This window comes from Chlorocebus sabaeus, chromosome 1, assembly GCF_047675955.1.
Source record: "Chlorocebus sabaeus isolate Y175 chromosome 1, mChlSab1.0.hap1, whole genome shotgun sequence".
Lineage (NCBI taxonomy): Eukaryota > Metazoa > Chordata > Mammalia > Primates > Cercopithecidae > Chlorocebus > Chlorocebus sabaeus.
In genome coordinates this window covers 77,875,084-77,902,120 of record NC_132904.1, presented here as the reverse complement: position 1 = coordinate 77,902,120, position 27,037 = coordinate 77,875,084, and the positions used below count along the sequence as shown (strand labels likewise).

The window sequence follows — 27,037 nt, the reverse complement described above, 5'->3', positions numbered from 1 at the left end:
CATCCATTTGCCATTAAGAAGCTTTACTTTTTCATGTGAGAGAGTCTGTCATTTTTCATTTTCATCAGGTATCATTTTGCACTCCCACTTGACGTGGGGCACTTTGTCCCATTTCTGCAAAGCAGCTTAAGTGGAGGCCCAGCCTGCCATTGCAGGGTCATTTTTCTTGATTGCTGGCAGATTGGATTAAACTGAAAGCAAGAGGTACTTTAGTTAGCCTTAATTAGGGCCTGCAGTACATATGTTCTGTTCCAGATGAGACAACTTGATGAAAAACGCAGCAGGAAGTCATTAGAAAACAAGTAAATAAGGCATTGTTAGAGATGGGGGATGGGGGAAGGGGGTGAAACACTTGGGAAACAGATTTCCTTTCTTTTCAACTTGAAAGAGGCAAATAATTATTGTGAAGAATTTGTGAACCTTATCTGCACAGTTTCTAACAGCTACTTGTCACTTGTCTACTTTTGTTTACAGGTTAAAAAAAAGTTCACGTGTAATTAGTTTTTTTTTTTTTTTTTCCTTTTTTCAAACTATAACAAATCATGGCAGTGTTTATTTTGTAAATCTGGATGTCTTATAAAATAATTATAGCTACCATTTATTCAGTACTTAATATGTGCCAAGCTGTGTTTTAGAATGGGACTTTACAATATTTTCTCATGTAGTTCTCATAAATACATTGCAAGAGATCAATATTGTAGCATTTTGCTCCTTAGTTCAGCTAAAACAGGGTTCTTGTTACACAACCAGGAAAACTTAGGTACATGGACATATTGAAGGGTGAGTATAGCAGGATTCTACTGGGTGCAAAGAGAAAAAAAAACAAAAACAAAAACAAAAAACCCCCAAAAACTCAGCAAAGTGAGGTGGGTCCTGCTAACAGGCCTCCCACCTCACAGATTAAATCCCAGGCCACCACACAGGAACTGAAGAGGCCAGGCTCCTCCCCTTCCTCGTGCACCCCGCCCCCCTCCACCCGCCGTGCACGTGTGGGCATGCTCAGACAAAGCCCTGGACAGGTTCCCTCATCTGCACAAAAGCGTCTGATGTAGACACTTGTGAGTCAGGTCAAGAGATTCTCCAGGGACCCCTTTTTATCTGCCTAGGCATTTGGCTGTCTCATTCCTTTCTTTAAAGAAGTACATTGGGCTGCCATTAAGAAAAAGGTAAGGATAAGTATGAAGACCACTTTTAATACCTTCCTGCTGACAAGAGGTCCTGTTTTGGGAAAACAGAAGTCAAATCTCCCTAAGAGGCCTATCTAAGGGTCCCGGGCAAAAGGGGCCATTGTCTAAGGCTCCAGTTATATAACCATTCGGAGTTTCATGGCCTAAAGGCAAGAAGAGAGAAACCAAGTTATTAGAAATCATGTATCAAAACGAAAGAAGTGGAGCGTAAGGACAGCTCAAAAATTCCAAGGCCTTTTACCAGTTTGCATAGAGAGAGGGAGGCCAAAAACCTCGAACTGATAAAAGAAACTTTTACCCTTTTGCTGGCCTGTCAGGCTTCTGGGTTCCCTTCCGCTGAGTCCAATCCTAAACCAACTAGTCTAAGGTTTGGGAAATTAACTCTTCCCAGTTTGGAGGATGCATCTGACAAAAGTGTCCCATAGTATGGAGACAGAATTACCTATCGGTGAAGAGAGGACAGAGGAGGAAAAAGGAAAAAAAGAAGTCTTTTTTTATTTTTCCCCAGAGGAGTCCCAGGGGTTCAGGATGCATTCAAAGGGGTACAGACAAGACGAATGGTTACTCATCTTGAAACAGGGGAGCAGACATCCCTGGTTCCTTTCTCTTCCTAGCAAATACCCAGGGTATGAGAGGGAGGGAAAGTGAGGCATTCCTCTTTCTTTCCTCCGTCCTGTATCCCTGAGTCCCAGCTTTCACCCACATTAACATGGGAGCATAGGAGGTGGGAATATCCACTCTTACCCACATACACCCTATCTCCCCTGCTGTCAGTAGCTTTTGAATTTCCTAGACCTCATTTATGCCATGGATACTAGCATGACCTTTATCCATGAAATGGGAAACTTGGCTTAATCGGCAGGAATTAGTCATGCTGAAATGCACTGTGCCTTTTAACTTTCATTATCGTCTGCCTCTGCATCCCTCACATCCAGTTTTCTTTCCTAGGGGTTTGACATGAAGCTTGGAATTGAGTTTGTGACAAAAATGTGTCTTGCCAGGCAGGCAGGGTTGGGGTATTTCATGGACCCCTTATCATAAGCTGAATGCTAAGGTGAAGCTGTAGAATTGAGTCCTCCTTCAACAAGAGAGAGAAAAGAATGTCTTGTGACATGCCCAGGTAACTGGTGCCTATAGTTATGCTTGCTAAGATTTGAGTGCATGCGGCTTGGCTTTGATTGGTCCCTGTTGTCTTACTCTCCCAAAAAGGAAACCTCTGGGTGATAGACATCCTATTTATTACCATCACCTGGCAAGATTTGCAGGATAATTGCTCAGAACTAGAATATTGATCTAGAGGTTTACATTACCCATCGCATTTTGTTTTGTCGTTGCCGCAGTTGGAGATTGCTGGTTGGTTCACAGGAACAAGCAAAGTTAGTCTAAAATGTAGACGAAAACTTAAAAACACCTAATGAGTCTCGAATCTAATGATGATAAGTTTTGAAACCTAATTTCTCTCTCTCTAGTCCTAATTTCTATTAAAAATAAATCATGATAGGGCTGTGTTCTTTACAAAATAGACTTTAGTCTTATACTCGGCCTGATTATTTGCTTAAAGTGCAGCAAGAATAATTCTTTCTACATAGGACTTTTAGATTGGCTTTGATGGAACTTTGTTCTACAAGGAATCTCAGATAAGATCTTTTAAAGCTGAACCCAGCCATAGGTTTGTACCCTGAAATACCTGTGAGTTGGATAAACTCTCTTCTTGAGGTTCCAAGAACGTGTGGTTCTAAAGATCAAAAACAAAGAGATTTAGAGAAGCTGAGTGTTTTGCCCTAAGTCACCAAGCTAACTCAGGTAGCAGAACTCAGGTTTCAGCGTAGGTCTTGCATTTTGTTTTGGTTGCTCAAGACCACAGAAGTGTGAGAGGAAACTAGCTGTGGGTGCTGTGCCTGGGAGTGCCTCTACCATTCACAGATTTCTTACTTTTGAATTATTTCTTTCCTATAAGAATTTATAATAGGCACCTGCAATCCCAAGACTTTGGGAGGCAGAGATGGGTGAATCACCTGAGGTCAGGAGTTCAAGACTAGCCTGGCCAACATGGTGAAACCTCATCTGTACTAAAAATACAAAAATTAGCTAAGCATAGTGGCACATGCCTGTAATCCCAGCTCCTTGGGCGTCTAAGGCAAGAGAGTCGCTTGAACCCAGGAGGTGGAAGTTGCAGTGAGCCGAAATTGCGCCACTGCACTCCAGCCTGGACAATAGAGTGAGACTTTGTCTCAAAACAAAAAGAAAAAAAAAAAAAACAGAGAGAATTTGTAATAGGCACTGACAGTAGGTATTTGGGAAATATGCCACGTTTAACAGTTCTTATGTATAAGTAGCCAAACAAGTGAAGCAAAGATGGTTTCAAGATTTTTTAATGTACTCCCTTAATAGCAGTGTCAATGAGCTTACCCCATTGACCCAGATTTCTCATGAACCAGGACATTCAAGTTTGCATCAGAATAGTAGAGCCATTAAGATGCTTCTGGATGGATGGATGGATAGGTGGATGTGTGTTTATATATTTGTATATATGATCATGAATCACTTAAAGATTTGACTATGAGAAATATATTATTTGGTGGTTTCATTGGGCTACAAATATCACGGTGTATACATACACAAACCTAGATGGTTAGGTTTAGCCTACTACACACCTAGGCTTATGATATAGCCTATTGCTCCTAGGCTACAAAGCTATAAAGCATGTTACTCTACTGAAACTGTAGGCAATTACACTACAATAGTAAGTATTTGTGTATGTAAACAGAAAATTACAGTAAAAATGCTTTATAATCTTATGGGCCACCATCTTATATCAAATCCATCTTTGACCAAAATGTCATTATAGAGTGAATGACTGTATATATATATCTGTGTATATATACTCATACATAGCTCTGTCCTCATCTCTATGTATGTATGCATGCATGCTTATGTATATATACATTCACACACATATACACACATACTAATACATATAACAGATACATTATAGGTATTTGAAATATGCGCTTGTGGAAGTTGGCTACACAATGTATGCAATACCACTGTCTTTTTGTTGCCATTTAAAGTCGACATGGTAGACAATTCAAATAGAATATGCACATGAAGTATTGGAAGCAGAAGCAACTGGAAACTTCAAAGTTGAACTGGAACTTCTAGATTTCTTACCACCTCCAAACTCCAATTTTAATGCTGGGGGTATTCTGCAAAAGAAACTTGTTGATGTCCTTCATCACAGAGCATAATATGCACCTGGTCCAGGAATCAAAGATGCTGAATGAAGAAATGCAATAGAAAGTTGAGTTTCATTAGGCCTAGCTATTGCCTCACAACACCAAGGTTAAATCTGCTAGCATATAGCTCATAGATATGTGAGCTTCACCAGGACCTTGTGTCCTGTACTGACCTTTTAAGGGTAAAACTAAGATGCTTGCTGCTTCTCTCCTTTCTTCCCAGTCGCCTGTAAAATGTGTCCAAACTAAGCAGGAACCATGCATGGAAGGAGAAAATTCTGGGAAGTACAGTTCTAGCTCAGCAAAAATGACATAACATGAATCTTCCATGCCATTGTTAATGGCAAAATCCATTTTATAGCCATTATTTATTATAACTGTATTGTATTCCAAAGATTCCAAATCAATCATAGGACCTGAAAAGCTGTATTTTTACAAAAATCTCTAATGGTCCTCATGCTAATCCAGATTTGAGATCCAGAGCTACATAGGGTGACCTTGAGAATCCATACTCCATACATTAAAGCTGCCCATTGCATCAGTACTTAGCATTTTGCCTGGATATATAGGCATTCTGAGAAATAAGTAACGAAATAAATATATTATAAATGTTCACCATTTCTGATGCTCAGAATTTTTACTGCTCAGGATCTTTACAAGTCAGTCAATGTTCTTAACATCTCTATGCAAAATATTTGGCTGTGTTAGGCAGGCAATGGCTTTGATTTAAAAAAATCAAAGCAAGTAAATATACAAAATAATTTTTAAAACCCTTCCCTATGATGTGCAGATTCCTGGAATTGGGAATAGAATATCCGATGGTTCACTGTGCTGCATAATAATTTCTAATGTGCACTTGTCCATAGTGAAGAATTTTCATTGCTCTTAGAGAGCAAGCACGTGGCCTCCTGGGGTAGAGCTTGGATTTGAAGTCACTTAGACCTGGAACTGTGTGCAGACTCTCTCACTTACTGGCTGTTGACCTAAGGGAGTTATTAAGTTCTGAGCTCTTCTTTGCTTATTTGAGATTCAGATGGAGACATTTGTATGTATTTACTTCCAAGGATTATTTTGACGATTATAGCAAACAATGTATAAGCAAACTCTTGTAGCAATTATGACACCTTCTGGAAAGAGAAAATGTTGGTTACTTCCCTTCTATCACAGTGTTTTGATTCTTAATAATTATACTGATTATTTGATGACTGTGGTGTGAGAACACATGACTGAAAGAGTAAACAATGATATCAAAATACCCAAAGTGTTTAGAGTCAGCCTTTTTCTTTAAATTTGTTGTATTATCTCAGAAAATATTATGAAGTAAATGAAAAATGAACTATAAAGTCAGAAAAAAATGCTGTGGATTTCAGCTCTACCAACTGCTCACTATATGGCCTTGACTACATTATTACCTTCTTGTATGCCAATATTCCATGGTTAACATGGCTTAACAGTGTGGCACATACAGAATGATTTTAAGTATTATGTGAATTAAGACGCAAAACATCTAATTAAATACATGGAACATTGTGGGTACTATTGTCTTTTCCTGTTTTTAAAATGTTATCCATCTGTAGCATTAACATGCTGGCAATTTATTTATTGCTCTTAAAATTGAGAAGCCATGAATTAAGATATGGAGTCCTCACTCACAGATAAGTATGTGGACAGGTTAATAATGATGGGCTAAAATGTATTATTTGAAAAATTATGCCTCCAAAATTTAAAGATTGAATAAAGACCATTGCCATCTGTTTATAAGACTTTCTTAGATAGTTAACTGGTAAAACACACAGCACCGTAGGAGACATGAAGGGAGGTTGTGTATAGCACCGGAGTATATGCAAAGTCAGTAAACAGGAACCAAAGCTAACTTTATCCTAGTTAATGGGTGCAGTTAGGACTGGGACAAGGAAGCACCTTGTATATGGAATGTGTATTCTCTGAACACAAATTATATACTTGACCTTGGGATAGGTTTAGATGCTTCAAAGATATGCAACACAAAGTTCCTGCATTTAGGGTTCTAAAGTTCAATGTGCAATTTATAAATAAATAATTTCAAAGCTATGCAAAAAGTGATAAGGTTCAGGTAAACATAGTTTAAACTTGATGTCATCGATAATATATATCTTTATTATACTATGGTTCCAGTATTAAGTAATTGAAATATGATGAACATTTTGGTCTTTCCTCTCAAGGAGATTGTAATTTCCAACTCAAGGAATTGTTGAAATAATTAAATATAAGCCCAAAATATTGACAATTCTAAGTCAAAAGAGAAAAATATTTTAAGGAGAGTTCAGATCAAAAACCTTAAAAGGAGGCAGAAAACATTTCCTATTTAGGATCATTGAGATTATCTTCTTATTAAAGAAGTTGAGGGATGACTTAAAGAAAGAAATGATATTTGAGTTCAGTCTGAAAAGGTTGAGATAATTTTTGACAGGTGAAGAATAGAGTAAGAGACTAAGGAGTGGCTAGGTGGTAAAAGTGGAGAGAACACGTTTTGGATTGGAGCATAGAAGCAGAATGATTTAGTGCATATATTAAGGTGAACTATAGAAAACGGTCATTGTGGTGGACAAAGATGGTCTAATTTTGGTAATTTCATATGGTTCAACCTTATATAAAATATAACATACATCCCAATTGGTTTGCCGTGAATGTGTGTCACAAGAAGTGTAGAGTTCTTACACATTTAAAGGTCTCTTTTGACTCTTCTGTATTTGTATGCTCTGAAGTGATGCAAAGAATTCCAGCTTCAAAGTCAGACAGGCAATAGATTTGAATCGTGATTCTATAAACTACCTTGGTCAAATCGCTTAATGCCCCTAAACTCAGTTTATTTAATTACAAAATGGGAATCATAGCACTAAATTCACAGTTTGTGGAGATTAAATGAGACAATCACATATAAAATTTCTACCCATGTCTAACATAAAATCGGTCTTCAGAAAATGTTAGCTGTAGCATTGTAGCTGAAGTTCCAATCTTAATTGAAAAAGTTTTTGACAGAAAAATTGAACAAGTCTCTAGGAAAACATCTGTAGTTCCTTCTCTTGCCCATTTCTTTTCTTCCCTTCCTCCCCAGCCCTGATGCTTCTCCAACAGTAGGCTCTCTCTCCACCAGCTGTTTGGGGATTTTAAATTCCAGGAAGCCCTGTTGCTGACATATGTTTGAATTTCTTCCTTTCTATTTAACCTTCTTGGTAGAAAATTAACAAGTTCAACTTCCTCCTTTAAGTTGCCAAACATTTTACACTTGGAATTGACTGTTGTAAAATGTGCATGGATAGTGGTTGTTTCTTTGGCACAGTCATTATTTATGCAATTATTTACAGTACACACATTAACAATTCATTTTCTGTTGCAACTGTAGAAATAACTCATGAAGGTGAGTAGAAACCACCTGGGATTTTCATAACATGTTTCTTTCCGAGTTGTGCAATTATGTACTACAAATGAGATTAGTACTGGGGGAAGAGATAGATGCCTGCACCTTTGGTGCAACACCATCTAGAAAAGTTTAACTTTGCTGTTTGTCATATGACTTTACAGTTAATAAGCCCTTCCGTACACATGCTGTGTTTCAGCATACACAGGTCTTTCTTATGCATTACCCTATTTGAAGTATCAAATTGAAAGAACAATTTAAATGTAAGAAGAATGACTGATAACAATTTCACTTTCCAGGTAGGTAAACTGGAACTCAGCAACATTGAATGGTCTGCTTAAGGCAACATTGCTAGTAAGTAGTGGAACCTTTATTCTAGAATATTATTTCACATGAAATACACCTTTCTCCTGACTCCCAACTTTAGATATGCATATATAGATTATCTCTCCATATATAAAAAAAATGTAATACACAGAACCCCAAAAATGCCTACCATCCAGTCTCATAGTATTTTATTTCGTTGTTTAATTCTGTCTCAGTTCAGGTCAGGGCCTCTTTCAATGAAAAATAGGTAGCTGACATGTCTGTGTTTATTACTTGTGTTCCTAAGCAGAGATGAAGCTTTTCAGTTTGGCTGTTTTTCATACTGGAGGGAGGCAACCAGATGATTCACTGTATCATGACTTTATGGAAATGTATGTGGGGTGAAACAAGTATTGTTTGTAGGCAAAAATGTAATCTGTATGTTTTCTAGGCCTCTTTCTTTACCTCTTGTTACAGTGTTTCTTAGATTGTCTCTCCACTACCAAGAGACATGTAGTCTGAGCTTGGCCAAAGTCTTATTTTTTGTTCCAGTTGGTTGTGTCTTCTTTTGGAACCATCACCCAAAGTTATGCCTAATCAATCCTTCCTCTTTTTCTTATCAAAACTTAACTATGAAAACTAAGCTGTGGTCTGGCAACTTTTGAGTAGTTACCATGGATCATAGCAATCTTTATTTGCTAATAAAATCTAGGGATACTTTTTCTAAATATTTGTTTGGAATTCCACAATAATCACTATAGTTAAGACTTCTTACAATTTTTGGTGTCTGAAATTTTTACCATCTACCTATTTTTAGGTTCCAGGCTAAGAAGACTATGTTTTTCAGGACTATCTTCTTAAAGACAAAAGCCAGATGAGAAATGAAGTGTTAGTGACATTAGTAAAGTTTGCAACTACATAAGGTTTATATTTGGAAGGCTAAGTAACACTTTCTCATCTTCCTTCCTTGAATCTAATAGGTCTGAGATATGGTATACACTCAAATCCTCTTACCAGTGATAATTATATTAGCAAACATTTACTGAGAGCACTCTACGGACCAGACACTGTTCATATCACTTTGTATTTATTACCTCATTTAATCTACACTGCCAGGTAGTCAACATTGGGACTGGTACCGCCAGGCTATTAAGCTTACCTATTTGCAAATTGAAGAAATTGCTGAGCATTCGTGTGGTCATACAACAAGAAGGCAAGTCCCGTCTGGGGTTTGTGTATCACAGGGGAGAGAAAAGGTATGAGAAAGCCCACTATGTCTGGATGCAGAGTGAGAGTTATAAAGTATTGTCAGGTCCTTGTGAGGCAACATCATCGGCTCTGCTAATCAAAGGAGATTCATGAGTATTTCAATTTCTGACAAATATAGATAGCAACACTTTCACTTGAGGTTGCTGGACAGACATGAACTAGCAAGACAAGAGTCAGGAGAGGCCCACTGCAAAGGACTGTCGAGAAGGCAAATATTAGCAAATATTAAAATAAAAAGATCCCTCCATTAAAAACTCATGATTTTTACAATTAGGCAATTTAGTGGGTACTCCTAGGAAAAAAAAAAAAAAAACATGATAATGATAAAGTTTTGAGGGTTCAGTTACATGACTACTAGCCGTTGTGATCAGCTAACAGAGAAGATGGTTAGAGATAGTAGCAAGGTCCTAGTGAACCTCATAACTTTGTTTCATTTCCATCATATTGCTTGGAGACGAGAAGGTCTCCTTTTTTTATAGATGAGAAACATGACTCTGGAGAAGGCTGCACAACTATTAACTTAAGTCCTGGCTATCAAAGGTTTATCATGACAAAGCATGGAATTAGATTGCTGCCCTTTAAAATAAGGCCCACTTTATGTAAAAGAAAATGAAGCAGTGGCTCAGACATTTATTTATCTCAATGTAATGCACTAAATTACCTCCAAAATTTCTAAAACAGCTGGTGGGTTATAACGTAATTTTGTTAAGCTAAGGACTAAAGTCAAGGCAAATTGGATTTTCCAAAGGTGATTCTTTCCTTCAAAATTCACCATTAATTGGTTTCCTGATACCGAAAGTACAGAAAGATACTAACTCTTCTAAATATATGCAGATCTCTCTATATTTACTTTAAAATATAAATAATAAACTGTAAGTCTCTATGAATTATCTATGCTTACATGATTTATTTTGTTGTAGAAAGCATTGATATATAGCTAGCTTAGAAAATAGCGACAGTTCACAAGTTGTAGCTATTGTTAGTTACAACCAATGTAAATGAACTTAAATAAATTTGCCTAAAAATTATTTTTTCCTGCAAGAAATTGTTTCCCTTATACAATACCTACAACATCTGGGATTTGAAATAGTTATTACTAATGTTGTTTCCATGCTGTTGCTCCTTATACCAACCCTGGAGGGAAAAATAGTTCCTCTAACAGTGACTGAGTCTAACTGAAATAGAAAGTTCAATTTCTTCCACAAATGTTCTTGACAATTTTTGCTTGCCAGAACTAGCTTTAAAAAAAGAAATAAATAAAGAGTAGAGACTTATCTGTAATCTCCTTAGTGGCCTCTTTCTAAGTCTTTTTTTTATTAAGGGTTTGTAAACTTTTTGTTTTATTCTTTTTAAATTTTCTTCTAGCAAAAGAAAAATTTTACATGAAGTGTATTCACATAAAAGTATAAAAGCCAAAAAAGCAGTACTAATATGGAGATGCATTTATTCCCAAATTTTACATTACTAAAATTTGAATTTGTCTTAGTAATGAAGGCACGTCATAGTTAAATTGACAGTGTTTTATAAAAATTTTTTTATTATTGCAAAAAATAATGGTTCCTTTTAGGACATCTAAAAGTAGTCGAAATATGCTAACAGCTAACATTTCTGGGGATAGTTCAGAAAATTAGAATACATTGTTAGGAAAATATTTTAACTCAAATGAAGAACTTTTACTTGCTATTTATCGTATGATCTGTCGTATGTTCATTTCATCCGCATTCATACATTCAATATCTTCTAAGTCACTATCAAGAAAAATACACACACATTTATGGAAAGTTCTTCTCCTTAGAGACTTATGGGGCCTTGAAGGAGAGTTAAACACATAATTACAATAAATTGTAATAAACTAGTTTCAAAGGCTATAGGAAGAGAAGTGGTGAAGTTATTCTTCGAAATGATCTACTGACTTAATGTTCCTGAAATGTTTCAGCTTTGGTATGTAGTTGAGTGTAATCCAGAGGGTTAGTGATTTAAAAAATACATATATTATACACCCGGTAGAGATATAGTTAAGAAAAACACCTGAGTCAATTTACGTTCACATTTAAATCAAAATCGCTAATATTTTCAGGAAAAAAGTATCCATTGAAAGCTACACAACTTGCTAATTGTGCTCTCTTTTTCAGTTGCACCCATTCTTTATTTTCATTACCAAGGTCACTTAAGATTCACTGTCTATTGATCAACAAATCAGGAGAATATAGTAAAAATAGAAAATAAGTGAAACTGTAATCAATTGTAGCATTTAGGGCATGCTGTTGACTTTTTTAATTCATTAATTAAGGAATACTCACTATTGAATTATAGTACTAGTCAGTTTGCCAAGATGGTTCATTAAAGTCCAAATTTTATTATGTATTACATGCTTTATGCTTTTTACACAAACTTATTATACTGCTCAGAGAAGGTGATCTCTGAAAGCACATTAGACTAATGTTCCTGAAACACTGGCTAATGTAAGTTTTATTGGATTGCGGTAACCTGAAAAGGTCACCTAATGATTTGTTCCAATAATGATTTACTAAAAGGATAATATAATTAATGAGTTGTTGTTAAATGGTTGACCTTGAGATACCTTGTCATTTGTTGAGATGTGTAAATATCATATTAATACAAAGAAAGAACAGAGAAACAATCTTTCAATAACATTTTTCCAAATTTTACCTAGATTAGGTAGGTATGGTGATAACAGCTAACATTTATTGAGTGCTTACTATGTGTCAAGTACTATGCTAATAAGCATTTTCATTCATCAACATATTTTATTCCCACAAAAACTCTAGATGATTATTCTGATTTTTAGATGAAGAAAACTCTAGATTATTATCATTCTGATTTTTAGATGAAGAATTAGGGATTTAGATAGGGCAAGTAATTTATCCAAAGTCATTCAGCTACTTAGGCAAAGTTCAAGTTTGAACCAAGTTATCTCTGGTTACAGAGCTCTCATACTACATTGAATATTTATCTGGATTCTTCAGAGGAAGTAATCATTTATGAATTGAAATACTATTGATGAGATTTGAACTCTCCCTTCCTTCCAGCAATTTAAGAAGTTAGCTAATTATATTTTGAAGCAGTGACATTGTAAATGATTACGATTTTCGAAGCCAACTATACCAGTTTAAATCCTAGTTCTACAACTCGCTGCCACATAGCTTTGAACCAGTTCTTTAACCTCATCAAGCTTTATATCCCCCTTTGGTAAGTATGATACCTATCTGAGTCTTGTTTGATGATGAGAAAATACATAAATATGCTTATGAGAAAACTTTGTATCACTCTACTCATTTAGAGGTTGAAAGGGGTTTATTCAATGCAGTTTCCACATGCAGTGTTATAAAATAGGAGTGAAAGCTTATACTTTGAAACTTTAATACCTACCATTTACTTATCTATCTATCTATCTATCTATCTATCTATCTATTCATTTTCCTAGATAAATTAGATTTGCCTTTATTATTCAAACCTATCCAGGAAGGTAAAACTCTACTCTGTTGATCTCGAAAATAGTATAGATAATACCTTATCAACGGGAACTTATTTTCAAGCAAGAATGTGAACATCCTGCATAAATTATGCCTTGCAATATTAGTTTCATCAATAAGCACATGCACACATACAGAATGCTTCCTTTCTGCCTTAGATTGAGTTCGCTCAGAAAACAGATGCTCAGTTGTCTAGAGATTTACTTGTAGCACAAAGTTGGTTTTCATGGAGGGGGGTTCACAAAGTGGGTGGAAAGGTGCTTTTTAGGAATAGCACCTTGAAGGAATGTAAGGTAAGTAAGGGCAGTGGGACTGGGCGGAGGGAGAAGTTGCTGCAGATGCCTCACCAAGTTATGGGTAGAATTCTAGAGCTGGTCTAGTCCTTAAGAGTAACTGAAATTAAGGCAGAGAGACCTGGATTTTGTTAATATTTCACTGGTATAACACTTCATCCACCAGTATTAGTTTGAGGCTGCCCTGCCCCACCCCACCATCACATACATCAAGAGGGAGCATAATCTTGATTTAGGTACATCTGTCTCCCCAAGAGCAATTCCCAAGGAGGAATTGCTTTGAGCCATCAGCAGCCACCCACCCCAGCAGGTGGGGCAACAAGAGCCATATTCCCAAAAGGCAGCTCTGGATACCACACCATAGTATCTACAATAGAGTACAACAGGGTTAATAATGTTAATAAAATACCTCAATCATGGTAGCTACCCATACTCTAACATATCAAACACAACAGCATTCAATGGTAGAAATTTATATGACCACAAAAAACCTGATAGTCTGAATTGCATAACTGTAAAATATATGTTTGGTTATGCATAATCAATAAGCAAATATCTATTAAGCAGCCACAACCTTTACCATATTATAAAAGCCAAAATTACAAGTGAAGAGTCAATGGACATTGTATGCAGCCAAACCTAAGAAGGGCATATCACCTATATAGTGTCCTGGCCATTGATGCAAAACCTGAAACTCATCATGAAAAAAAATTCTCAGACAAACCCTAAAGAAGGAATGTTTTATTTTTTAAAAAAAGAGAGGGGATGGAGGGCTGAATTATTTAAAGATATAAGTAACATAAAAGTCAATGAAGGTTGTGGTAACATTTCTGATTTAAGGAGACTAAAAAGACATGAGAAGTAATGTTCCTTCTGGCCCTATACTGGAGGAGAAATAGTGCTTACAGAAAACATTTCTGGGAATAATCACAATGTTAGAATGCAAACAATAAATTAGACAAAAGTGTTGTATCTATATAAAATTAACTGAAGTTGTAGTGTGGTTATTATGTTAGAGAATATCATTATTCTTAGGAAAAATATGAAGTATTTAGAAATAAAGGGCTATGAAACATGTAACTTGCCTATAAATTGTTTAAAAATGTGCAGGAGCAAACACACAGAGAGATACAGACACAATGAGTCTGAGTTTAGATGTGTACAGGTAAAACAGTTTTGTTTTTTTTTTAAATTTGCAATAGTACATGCAAAAGATGTTTTAGACTAGAAGAGAGAGGTAGCACTAGAGGTAGCAAAGAATGTATGGATGGAATATGTTCTAAAGGCTGAGGCAGCATGACTTGCTTAAGGATGTTAGGAGTAAGAAAATCAAATGGATCTATAAATGCCCGTTTGTTACAAAGTTACTTATATCATGAAGCTTGTGATACTTTTCTTGCACTGTACAATCTTAGTTTGTACTAATCCTTCAAATATCAGCTGAAATTTCTTCTTTTTAAGTAAACCTTCTCTGATTACTATCAACCGGAATTGGACATGTGTTACCATCCTGAGAATAGTCTGTATTATAAATTTCTAACATTTATGAGTAAATAAAACATCACATTTCATAAGCACTTATACAAAGCTCCTGAACTTCTAGTGGGCTTAAGTCCCAATAAACCCATCATAATTTGAAAATATCATAAATTGGAAATGAGTTTAATACACCTAACTTACCAAACATCATAGTTAGCTTGTCCTATCTTTTTTTTTTTTTTGAGACGGAGTCTCGCTCTGTCGCCCAGGTTGGAGTACAGTGGCCGGATCTCAGCTCACTGCAAGCTCTGCCTCCCGGGTTTAGGCCATTCTCCTGCCTCAGCCTCCCAAGTAGGTAGCTGGGACTACAGGCGCCCGCTACCTCGCCCGGCTAGTTTTTTGCACTTTTTAGTAGAGACGGGGTTTCACCGTGTTAGCCAGGATGGTCTCGATCTCCTGACCTCGTGATCCGCCCGTCTCGGCCTCCCAAAGTGCTGGGATTACAGGCTTGAGCCACCACGCCCAGCCTAGCTTGTCCTATCTTAAACGTGCTCAGAACACTTACATCAGCCTACAGTTGGGCAAAATCATCTAACACAGAACCATATTATAATAAAGTGTCGAATATCTCATGTAACTTATTGAATACATTACACTGTACAGTACGGTATTAGTGTTTTACCCTCATGATCACATGGTTGACTAGGAGCTGAGGTTTACTGTCGCTGCCCAGCATTGTGAGAGAGTATAATTCTGGATATCACAATTTCAGAAAAAGAACAAATTTCAAAACAGGAAGCACAGTTTCTGGTGAATGCTTATCACTTTCATAGCATCAAAAAGTCAAGAAATCTATAAGTCAAATTATGGTAAGTCAGGACCATGAGTATATAATGTCATATACACACACAGGCACAAAAACATAGGCATGTGTGTTTCCTTCTACTTCTAAGTGTTTTTTACAATAGTGGTGTATATTAATAATTAAATAACTGTATAAGTTAAAACCCACTTCAAATGTCCAAATGAAAGTGAATTTCTAGTTTTTAATCAACTGCCCAACTGTCAATGTTAATAAAATATATTTAAATAAATAGCTTATCTTTCAGTATTTCTAATATTAAATGTGTTTTATTAACACATTACACAAATTTAAATTTGTTTCATAATCACATACCATATTTAAAAATTTAGACTTACTTAAAAGTTAAACTCATTTTATATCTTTCTTTTCACTTGCCTTTTTATAACATAATTTCCCACTCATTTTTCTCCTTGATTTTTATCTTAGATAAAAACTATTTTTAAATTATCTTTAAAAAAATACATTTTCGGAGCCTAACTACTTGATATAGGTTAGTATATATTTGCACTATATTCATTAACTTTGGAAGAACATACATATAAAGACTCAAAATCCTTGAAATTTTGTTCCATTATTTTTGAAATTTGTTGTCACAGGGGATGGTGACAAATTCATATTTTGGAAATTATGCACAAGAGCATAAAGCAAGCTAATTCCATATTTTTTTCGAGATACCATTTTAATGCTTGGGTGTTTTTAAATCTTTATCGTTGAAATTCAACATTTTTGTTTCTTTAAAACTCATCCTGGTATGGAACATTTCTATGTAATTTAGGCCAAAATGTTTAAAGACATATTCATAGTTTTGCTGCCTGAGAAATGGCTTCAATTTCATCATTGTTAAATATTTCATAAATTTTATTTATTTCTCCTGAAATTTTAAGATTGACATTTTCTGTCATTTTTCTGTCTTCTGTTATCTTTCTCTTATTTTAATCTTTGCCACATTTTTACTTTTCTTCTATATTCTCAGAACATTTCTTAGACAGTACTCTAAATTATTGATTAGACTTGTATCTTCACACTGGCTCCTTGAGACTGGTAATTTTATGTCTTATGCATTCTTTTTAAATGAGTTTGACACTTTTGACTATTGTTTTAGGAGTTTTTTTTAAAGTAAAAAATAACATTCTTCTTTTAACTTCTAAAAACTTTTATTTTTCTGATCCTATGTGAAAGAGGTAATGTAATTTTGACTTTTAATAAAAGTTCCCTTTTTTGTTAAAATTTGTTAGTTTTCATAGAATATGCGTCTTTTGAATATTTAAAATTTATTATACTTTTTTGTTAAGATTTTGTATTTTTCTTCCAAATAGAGCCAATGATAGAGATATATAGATGTGAGATTTTCCAACAGATAGGGTCTGGAGATTGCTCTTAAATCTCCTGCCTGAATATTTTAATTCTTATGGAATCTTTTCTCAGTTTAACATCTGGAAGGCAAGTGCATATGTGCGTAGAAATTCATCTGGCATGGCTCTCCTAAACTGAAATAGAATCATATCTCATTCTTTACTGCTTTACTTTCTGTCACTCGAAACTACCACCACCAAAACAACCAAAGTTGGTTTTTCTATTCTTTTAATGGACCCTGAGTCTCTGAGTTAATGTAATATCAATACGAAGAATCTTCCTTCTTTTTGCAAGAGAAATTAATCTCCTTCATGAGGCAAGGCGCAAGTTAACTACCACCCTCTATCAAATTAAGACCACCTGATTCCTCATTTTGGCAATCTCAAAAGTTTTCGCCCTTTGTCTTTTCAGCTGTCATTATTTTAAAAATTAGGAGGGATTTAAAAGATGTGTCAAAGGTTACTAGTTAGATGCCACTTTAAATCAGATTCAAAACAACTGCTTTTCTATCAGTTGGCCTGACTCCTATAACCACAGTTATCTCACAATTCTGGGAAGACAGTTACTCCTGAGATAAGAAATATAAATTAGAAAGGAGGTTTATTGGAAAGAACACCAAACTGGGAGGTAAGAGAACTGTAGACTCACTGTGGTACTCACAGGTTTATTGTCACAGCAATCTTTCATTTTATGGCTCAACTTCCTTATTTGCCTCACGCGTGTCTTAGGCTCCATTGCTAAGCTGTATTCATCTTCTAGTTGTCTGAACCTAGGAGTTGTTTCTCTTTATTTTTTCTTTTCTATCCGCACTTAAGAAAGTTCAGAGAAAGCATGTTATACTTTTTTAAGTTTTAGCTTTTTTGCAAAGGTGCGTGGTAAAGAACTCTCAGGTAGCTGCTATCTGTGGAAGAAGAGGATTAAAGAGGCTCTAATTCTAGTAGAATCTCCTAGATATAATCATGTCACTAAGACATGATCATAACATATACAAACTATATTGAGAGCAACCATTAAAAATCAACATTTATATAAATACTCGTTCTATATGGTCTACTTATCTATCTTATTAAAATTGCTGAATTTAAGAGGAAAAAGTTTATACATCTTTTAAAAAAAATGCTTATAGCTTAAAACAGATTCTCCTGTGATTGAAACATATTAGTGCAGCATTCATATATTCCCATCATAGATTTGGATCCGAATAGCACATAAATTTATTGGTTCACTTAATCAACTGTTTATTAAATTCCTACTATTTCCTTGCAAAGTATTAGCCATCAAAAATACAGAGATGACACAACTTGTGCTCTTGAGAATCTCAAAGACTGAAAGGGAGAAATAGAGGTCAAATAAGGTATCTCTTACATGGTGTGATGAGTTCAATGTAAGCAAATAGTGGGGACTGCAGAAAGCAAAGCAACTTCAGCTGGAGTTCAAGGAAGATTTTTTTTTTTCTACATTTAATGGTTACCTGTATCTTGATGTGTGAGGAAGAATTATAAAGTGAGTCGGTAGGGTGTCAAGCTAAAAGGAGTAAGCAGCCCAAGTGTGATATGGTCTGGCACATTCTGAGATCCACAAAAGATTGAGGGAAGAGCATAAAGAGAAAAGAAAGATAAGCCACAACCTTGTATATCAGTTTAAGGAGTTAGAACCTTCTTGGAAATGGAAAATAATTAAATGCTTTTACTTGGAAAAGAAGCAGTTCAGGTTTACATGAAAACTTGTCCATTGAACACCTCAAACTCATGTCTAAGATCCACTTCTCATACATATCAAATGTTTTGCCTTGTTTCTTAACCATAGATTTCATGCCCACTTTCACAGTAGTCTAGCAAATGTGTAGTCAGATGCTGCACAGATGTGCATGTATGGGAAGCACCGATATAATGCCAAGTTTTACCTAAAAAGATCTGTTTCTGGCTTCATGAAGGTCATTTACAAGGAGGAACTGTATAGACTCCTTAATCATCTCGCTATATGTATCCTGAGCTCCCTAAAGGAAGGGATTGTGTCATTTTTTCATCCTCAAAACTACCACATTGCCTTGAACATAGTAGTTAATAAATATTTGAATGGATGAATGAACTAAGAAAACAGAAAATACAGTGAGAAGCATAGGAAGCTAGTTTCAGCAAATTGTTTTTATCCCTATATCCTATTTCATGTTCATTGAAAAGTTCTCTCCCTTCTGTTAGCCCAGCATTTGTTTTTGTCACATGGTTTATCAATGTTGCTAATGAGCTGCTAATTAGCTGCCAATTCTTGTGCAATTTAGAAGACAAAGGTGGAGAAGGGCTGTTCAAAGGAATATGCCTCGATGATCTTGCCTATTTGTTTTACATGTCCAAGGTCCTGTAGTACAGAGATGTTATACATACATAAAGTTACCACAGGCTCACTGAGTATGGCTATGACTAGATTATGACTGCATTCAAAATTACTAATACAGTTTTATAGAAGAAAGATTCTTTCTCTGTCATAAAGGCAGCGTGTTAGTGAAGGAGGGTCTAGGTTAGCAATGGCATCACTTAATGGGAAAAATACACAAACATTCCCACACACAAACAATGGACCCCCAATCATAGGTTGGAATCTTAGTTTTGCTATTTACTAAATGTGTTATCTTGGCCTAGTTGCTTCATGTTTTTTATCTCATCTGTAAAATGGGAATGATGTTTGCCTCTAATGATTTTCGGCTGTGAAGAAATACAGATAACATAGGTAAAGCATTAGCAGAGTCTTTGCGTATGAATGGATCTCAAAAATGATTTTTTTTTCTTTCCTATAATCATGAGGCATAGTGTGTTGGTAAATCATGTACTCATTTGTATGATTATCTTAATAACACAAACTTGACTTTTATTTTCTTCTGATAGTTCCCTCAAGGTTTCTCTTTTTTTTTTTTTTTTTTTTTGAGGCAAAGTCTGGCTCTGCCGCCCAGGCTGGAGTGCAGTGGCGTGATCTCGGCTCACTGAAACCTCAGCCTCCCAGGTTCACACCATTCTCCTGCCTCAGCTTCCTGAGTAGCTGAGGACTACAGGCACCCGCCACCACACCCGGCTAATGTTTTGTATTTTTAGTAGAAACGGGGTTTCACCGTGTTCGCCAGGATGGTCTCGATCTCCTGACCTTGTGATCTGCCCACCTCGGCCTCCCAAAGTCCTGGGATTGCAGGCATGAGCTACCGCGCCCGGCCCTCTCAAGGTTTCTCTACCAGCACATTTTCAGATTTTTTCTAAATCTTACGATTCTAATTTATCTAATTTCTTTCATGAAGCTCTGCCTCACTAAAACGTGTTCACTTTTTGCAATCAAAGCATGTATCATACAACTTAGCCCTTTAATGTATACTCATTGTAATTTAATGAATTATCCACTAACAGCCTTAAGTAAATTTCAAATTATTGGGTTGAGAGAGAGAGATCAGTTCAATTAAAGCCTATCTTTTCCCCAGACTACGTGGTAGCTCTAAATTGTTTAAAGATGGGTGATTATTTAGGAAACTCACTGGGCTTAAAGTAGACAGAGATAGAGATAGTAAGGCTTGTGTAATATTCCGTATGTCACTCCATACTTTCAAGCCCCCTTTCATTTTGACTGGGCCATTTGACTGTTTTCGCCAATGAACTATGGACTGAAATGTGTCATTTCCAGCTTGAGGCAGTGAGACACTCAAGTGCTGTTTCTCAGTCTCTCCCTTCCCCTACCTTGATAATTAAAGAGCTGGCAAATTCTAAGTGCTGTAACTAGAAGGTGGTAGAAACTTGGTCTGTTTCCATTAGTAACCACATGGAGTAGCTTCTTCATTCTAATTTTTCCAATCCCTTCTACTCCTCAGTAAGCATGTACTGTGATTGAGCAAGAGATACTTGCTGTAGTAAGCCATTGAGATTTAGGGTCAAATTTATTACTGTATCATAACCTAGTCTATCCAAATGGATACCTTCTTCAAATATATTTTCCTTTTAGAAAATGATTACTCCTCTACCATGACTGACAAATATATTGAGGTAAAGAACTGATAACCTGGTTTTTATTTAAGTATTTTGATAGATAAACACAGTTATATGTCACTTAACAACAGGGTTGGGTTCTGAGAAAAGAACACTTAGGCATTTTTGTCCTTTTGCTATCATCATAGAGTATTCTTACACAAACCTAGATGGTATAGCCTACAACATACCTAGGCTATATTGTGTAGCCTATTGTTCCTAGGCTACAAACTATAAAACATGTTAACCGTACTGAATACTGTAGGCAATTTTAACACAATAATATGCAGTGTTTCTTAGAACAGAACATTCTTATGCATATCCTTATTTGTATATAAACAAGTAAGCATACTTACATCCAAAACTAAACTTTATGCTACTATTAAATAAGAGTGTAAGGATTTTTTTTTTTGTATTTTTAAATATCTAAAATAATTTTAGAGTTTACTGTAGTATTTTCCACACTCAGGTCATCATAATAATCACTTGGTATCTTTCTTAAAATATATAGATACTATATTTAGGTCTCACCCTAGCCCCAAATAATTAGAATTTACAGAAAGACAGTACAGAATATAGCTTTCTTAAAAGCACCTCAGGCTAATTTTTTGGTCAAGAAAGTTTGAAAAAATATTATTTTACTGTGGAGTGGAGGGTAATAGTTGGGGTTTGATAAATGAATTGCTAACACAAAAGCACTTCATGAAAATAGTTTATAAAAATAGTGCTAAATATGGTATAAAAGATCAGTTAGACACTGTCTAATCAATAGGTCCTCAAACTCCTGTATATAAAAAATACTGTAACACCACATTACAGCCATATAATTAATGTTCTAAAATTTAAAAATGTACTTTCACATATATTGCTTTATTTCATATGATTTCCATATGGTTAAATAATATTACTGTTATCTTCTGTCTATAGATAAGAAAACCTAGGCTCTGATACACTATGTTTTGCTTCATGTTCACATAACCAAAGGCTTTTCTAGTAAAGTGATGTTTGAATAGAAGCCTAAGATAGTCACACTTTAAGGGGTCAAAAGAAGGAGAAATGTTGGAAAAAGTCATCGACATAATCTTGGAAATATTCTGAGTTAATCAATCCTACTCATTTCCTAAAATTGATTATTGTCTGTCTTAATTAAGGGTAAGAATTCTTCAGGTGGTGTTTGAGAGTTGATGACATTTCCTAAGAGTGATAAAAATCATTTGCTCTAGAGCCAGACTATCCCAGTTCAATTCTTGGTACTATTCCTTAGCAGTTGTGTAGCTTTGGGGTTGTCACTTTATTTCTCTGTGCCTCAGTTTCATTATGTGAAATGATAATAATATTTAAACCCATATTATGTTGTATACGGATTAATTGGCAATACATGTAAAACACTCAGAAGAGCACTGACATGTAGTAAATATTCAATAAGTGTTGCTTATTTCATGGTTGGAGACACTAGCAGGCTCTGGCAATCTCTTTTTCTATTTGACAGGGAAACAAGAAACCCAATTATGATGTTTCCTACATTACAGTCTCATCCTCATGCCTTGTTCACAGCAGTTGACTAAACTATATTGAGCCATGATGAATGCACAATACTTCTCAAGCTTTTGGGTGCATCACAATCACCTGGAGGCACTGCTACACCACAGATCACTTTGCTCCACCCCCAGAGTTTCTGATTCTGGTAGTCTGGATGATGCTGAGGTTCCTGCTTTCAAACCATGGTCTGGACATGGAATGGACAATCAACTCAGACTATGGAGAGATTTGAGACTATGGAGAGATTTGAAAAAAAAGTTTAAGGGACCTAGGCTTTCTATTGAAGAGTTAGGGAATGGCAGAAGGCAAAACAATTAAATGAATGCTACCACTATGTCAATATTTTATTAGATGGTGTGTGTGTGTGTGTGTGTAGTTTTAACTTGGGCATGCCTATTCTTAGTGATATTTTCTAAGTTTCTCTGTTCTCAGAATACTACTATTTTTATTTGTCATAGATCCAGGGCCCTGTGTCACTATTAGTGTGATTTGATGTTTCTCTGTCCTTAGAACAAGGATTACATTTCAGTAAGAATAAAAATTGCCAGGGTGGTGGTTAAAATGCTGATTTCTAGGCGGCAAATAGGACTCAATAGGTTTGGCCAAGAGCCCAAAACTTAACTTTTCTTGGACAAACCACATTAATCTGATGCAAATGATTTGTGGCCCACATGCAGAAATTGCTAGATTTTTGTTCAAATTCCATCTGCTGTTGAAGCAAAACTATTGCATTTTTTCATTTTTAAAATGTAATTTTTATTTTTAGGTGACCTTTCAGTCCAATTTGTTACATTTCATTAAAATCTGCTTGGTCTATGTCTTTTTTCCAATTTCAGCATTTGGTATAAGACATTTATAGAAAAGTGACTTGAAAGCAATTTAACCACAAGTTCAGCCAAATTAATTTAAGGAGAGTTTAGTAAACAGCCTTGCTTTCCGTACTTAAGTGATCAATTTCAACACCTGCTTTTCCTTCCAGATGGAGTTAATTAACATTAAAAATTATTGCCTATAGCAGAGGCTTTTTTTTTTGATAACTCACAGCCTTCCAGCTGCATCCAGATTCCTACACTTCTGAAAATTAAAAACAACACGCAAATTTATTGTTGAACTATTTCAAGATATGCACATAAGTACAACCTTGGAAGAAAGAAAACTTACGTGTGCAAAGTGGATCCTACATGTCAGGCATTTTAACATATAAGGTCAGGTACACTCCTCATAACTATCTCAAGAGGGGTGTTATTCTACACACACTTAAAATATAAGGAAACTGAAAATTAGAAAAGTTGTGTAACTTTTTGGATGTTATGCAATTAGTAAGTAGCAGAGCCAGAATTGCTATTTAACCAAAGTCAACACTTTGTCTACGATTCTAGGCTAGGCTTAGACTGAGGTGAAGATTTGAAATTTTAAAAAGAAATCCCCAGGGAGTATGAGTTAAACTAATTGGTGTGAGGTAGTTTATACTGAGATAAATACTGCATTTTAAATATTATGAATTATGTATACGTATATACGTCTACATAAAATGCCCGTGAAGCTGCACTGTGATGTGGTGACATCTAACTATTCCATAATTGTAGTTCACTAAGAGCACTGAGAACTGCTTATGCGTCAGACACCAGAGTAGGGGTTAAGAAGAGGTCAAAGCCAAGGAAAGGTAAAACGATTATTACAATGGAGTCTACAGTAATGAGGTTCAGATAAACGAAGAGGTATTTAGTGAGGAAGTGGCATTTTAGGTATAAACAGTTGCTACTCACACTAATCATTAAACCTGTCCATAATCCTCATTTTAAAGAGGTGTTTTGCTCATTTATAACTGTTATTTATAAAAGGTAGCTTTATAAACAAGTTTGGAATAAATAAATAACTTTATAAATAAGTTATTCCTTCAGCTTTTTTTCCACACTGAATTTTATGGTATCAGTCCAATTCATCTAAATGTTATAATAGAAGAAATATCTTTTAAAAATACCTGAAATATCCAGCACTTTCTAGTGATTGTGAATGAATAATACAGTTAAGAACATTGTCCATCATCATCTTACAAAAGATCCATCATCTATAGAAGTCTTTCATTAGAAAAAGCAGTGGCTTTTTCAAATAATTTATTGATAATTGGGGACTATTAGGGAATGTAGTTAATATACTATTCTAAGGGAGATATATGATATACACACATTTATAGATGTACGTACACACATACACATATCCACAGTCAAATCTATTTGTAGTAGTTATGTTCTATGAAGTCACCAGGAATTAGCACATACTGAACCATTGCTCCTGTGGGAAATATAGGACTAGGTTCCCGCTAGCCTGAGATTATAACATTGTTGTCAACTGACATACATAATTTTGTTTTATGTGTAAGGATATCTTAATTAGTATATATTGTTGATTCATGGGCATTGTACTTATGGTACCCAGCACTGTACCTGGTGCCTGAACAAAGCTTACCTACCACACACATTTTCTCCCGGAGGCACATCACAGGCTCCTTGTAACCAGAGTAGGATAAAGCATTTAGGCACTGCACTTGGGAGCCACTTTTAACAGTAAAATCATCAACAAAAACACAAAAAATGAGAAAAGTGTGATGCTAAATAGACCATGAAAAGGGCACTTGTGTACAATATGAGAGCTGAAACAAGAAGGTCAACCATTGCCTTATTCAGCCTCAGGGAAGATACATTGTTGGGTAACTCAGAATTTTTGCCATTCTGCATGTACGCACAAATGACCTCAAAAGTGCCACAAGTATTGATTTGGTGGTTACAAATAAATTTTAGCCAATCTGAAGTTTACAAATATCAAATCTACAAATAATAAGAATAGAATATACATAAACATATGTCACTTTAAGTTATTGTAAATAGAGTAATCACCTCCATAACCACAGTATAACTCTCTAACTGTAGAATGTCTCATCTTTTCCTTTAGGTATATATCTCATAGGTACTTTATGTTTTTAAGGTTTATAAATAATTATTCTCCATCTCATATGTCATCATTTTGGGCTGAGAACTCTACAGGATTTTTAGGATATTTTAAATCACATAGATTATTCTGAAGCTAAGGGCTCTAATAATTCAGTTCCTGTGATTCTCTATACTTTATTGTCCACCAAGTATTAAGACTGATATTTTTGAGTTGAAATTCTCAATGTGTTTTGCTGGGAGTCAGCAAACTGGCCTGAAGCCAAATCCTAGTGAGCTTTCTATTTTTGTCAGGAATGTTTAATTGGAACACAGACACACCCATTTACTTACATACAACCATAGTTCAGTACTTGGGAAAGAGATTGCATGCCTGTAATGTCTAATACATTTGCTATCTGCCCCTTTAGAGAGAATTGTGTCAATCTTCCTGTCATGACATAAGGCTACAATAGACTTTTATCTCATCTGAGTAGACAATTAAGTAGTCAGAGACTCTAATTAGAACTATTTTTTCTCTTTAATGCACTTTAACCCTAGTTGATGCCTTCAAACAGTTTACTCCTTTGTCATATATTTTGAAGATGTGTTTGTACAGATTTGCCTATCTATGGAGAATCTTGGTCATTCCAGATAATCAAATTGCCTAGAGTGATTGAAATGCATTTTGTCTGAATGCCATATATTTAAATCATAGCAGAGTTAATGTAGCTATAAAAATATAATATGATTTTGAAGTTTACTATGAAATACTCAGTTTGTATATTTTTATTTTTTCAGTGTCCATTTTGCTTGGAGATGGATGCTAAGATGTAAACTGACTGGTAAGTGACACTGCATTTCTTAATAATTATATAATTTTTGAAAGCAGAGATTCTGTGTTTATTCTGACACTCTGGTTCTTAAAACTGGAAACCAAAGACTATGACTTATGGTATTCGGAATATTCTGTTGTTTTCCTACAGATAAAGCACTGAGATAAAGATTTTATTTTTATTTGTGCTCACTGAACAATAAGTTTAAACAGGTCAATTTGCAAAGTGGAAAAAAATTTATTTGGATTATAGTCAATGTTTGTGTCAGTCATGAATTAAATCTGAAAGGAAAACAAAGGTTCATATGAGTAAAAGGAAAGAGGAAAGATAGGGAAATTAACCTAACAGGAACTATCAACCAGTAAGTTCTATAATCAACGTAATTTGCTTGGAGTTTATGTTCTTTAAACTTATTAGTACTTCATGAAAAAAATTGAACATATCTCTGAAATTCATTATTCTTGTCTACCTTATTCCATAGAAATATGGAAATAAATGATTTATTTTTGTTCTAGAATTTGAATGGATGATGTTTTGTTTCCTTTATGCACTAAAGCGTTAGGTTTGCCAAATTTGCAGCATGCATGTTTAAAAATGAGTCATATATCAATTATGTTTTTTGATACATTTTAAAATCAAGTATTAATAATTGTCAAGATTACTATAACCTGTTAGTTTTATCTGGGAGTTAATTTTAAAATACACGTTTCTTTAGAGTTAATTTAATAATGTTAATAGCAGATGGTATTTTCTTTTGTTATTCACATATCATTCAAGTTGCAATAACCATAATTGCAAAGTTATGGGTTTTAACATAAAGCTAGGGAAATCTAGATTATTTTCTGATTTAATAATTTATATATT

The 27,037-nt window shown here is 35.1% G+C and overlaps 1 protein-coding gene across 3 annotated transcripts in view; it reads left to right on the top strand.

The window, feature by feature from the left end:
• The window catches only part of TENM4 (teneurin transmembrane protein 4), a 3,083,677-nt gene that overhangs the window by 382,380 nt on the left and 2,674,260 nt on the right, over positions 1-27,037 (top strand). For all 3 annotated transcript variants that reach the window (XM_073019796.1, XM_073019792.1, XM_073019798.1), the window contains exon 2: positions 26,139-26,182. The gene's annotated coding sequence lies outside the window, so the exon portion shown is untranslated. The remainder of the gene's footprint in view (positions 1-26,138; positions 26,183-27,037) is intronic.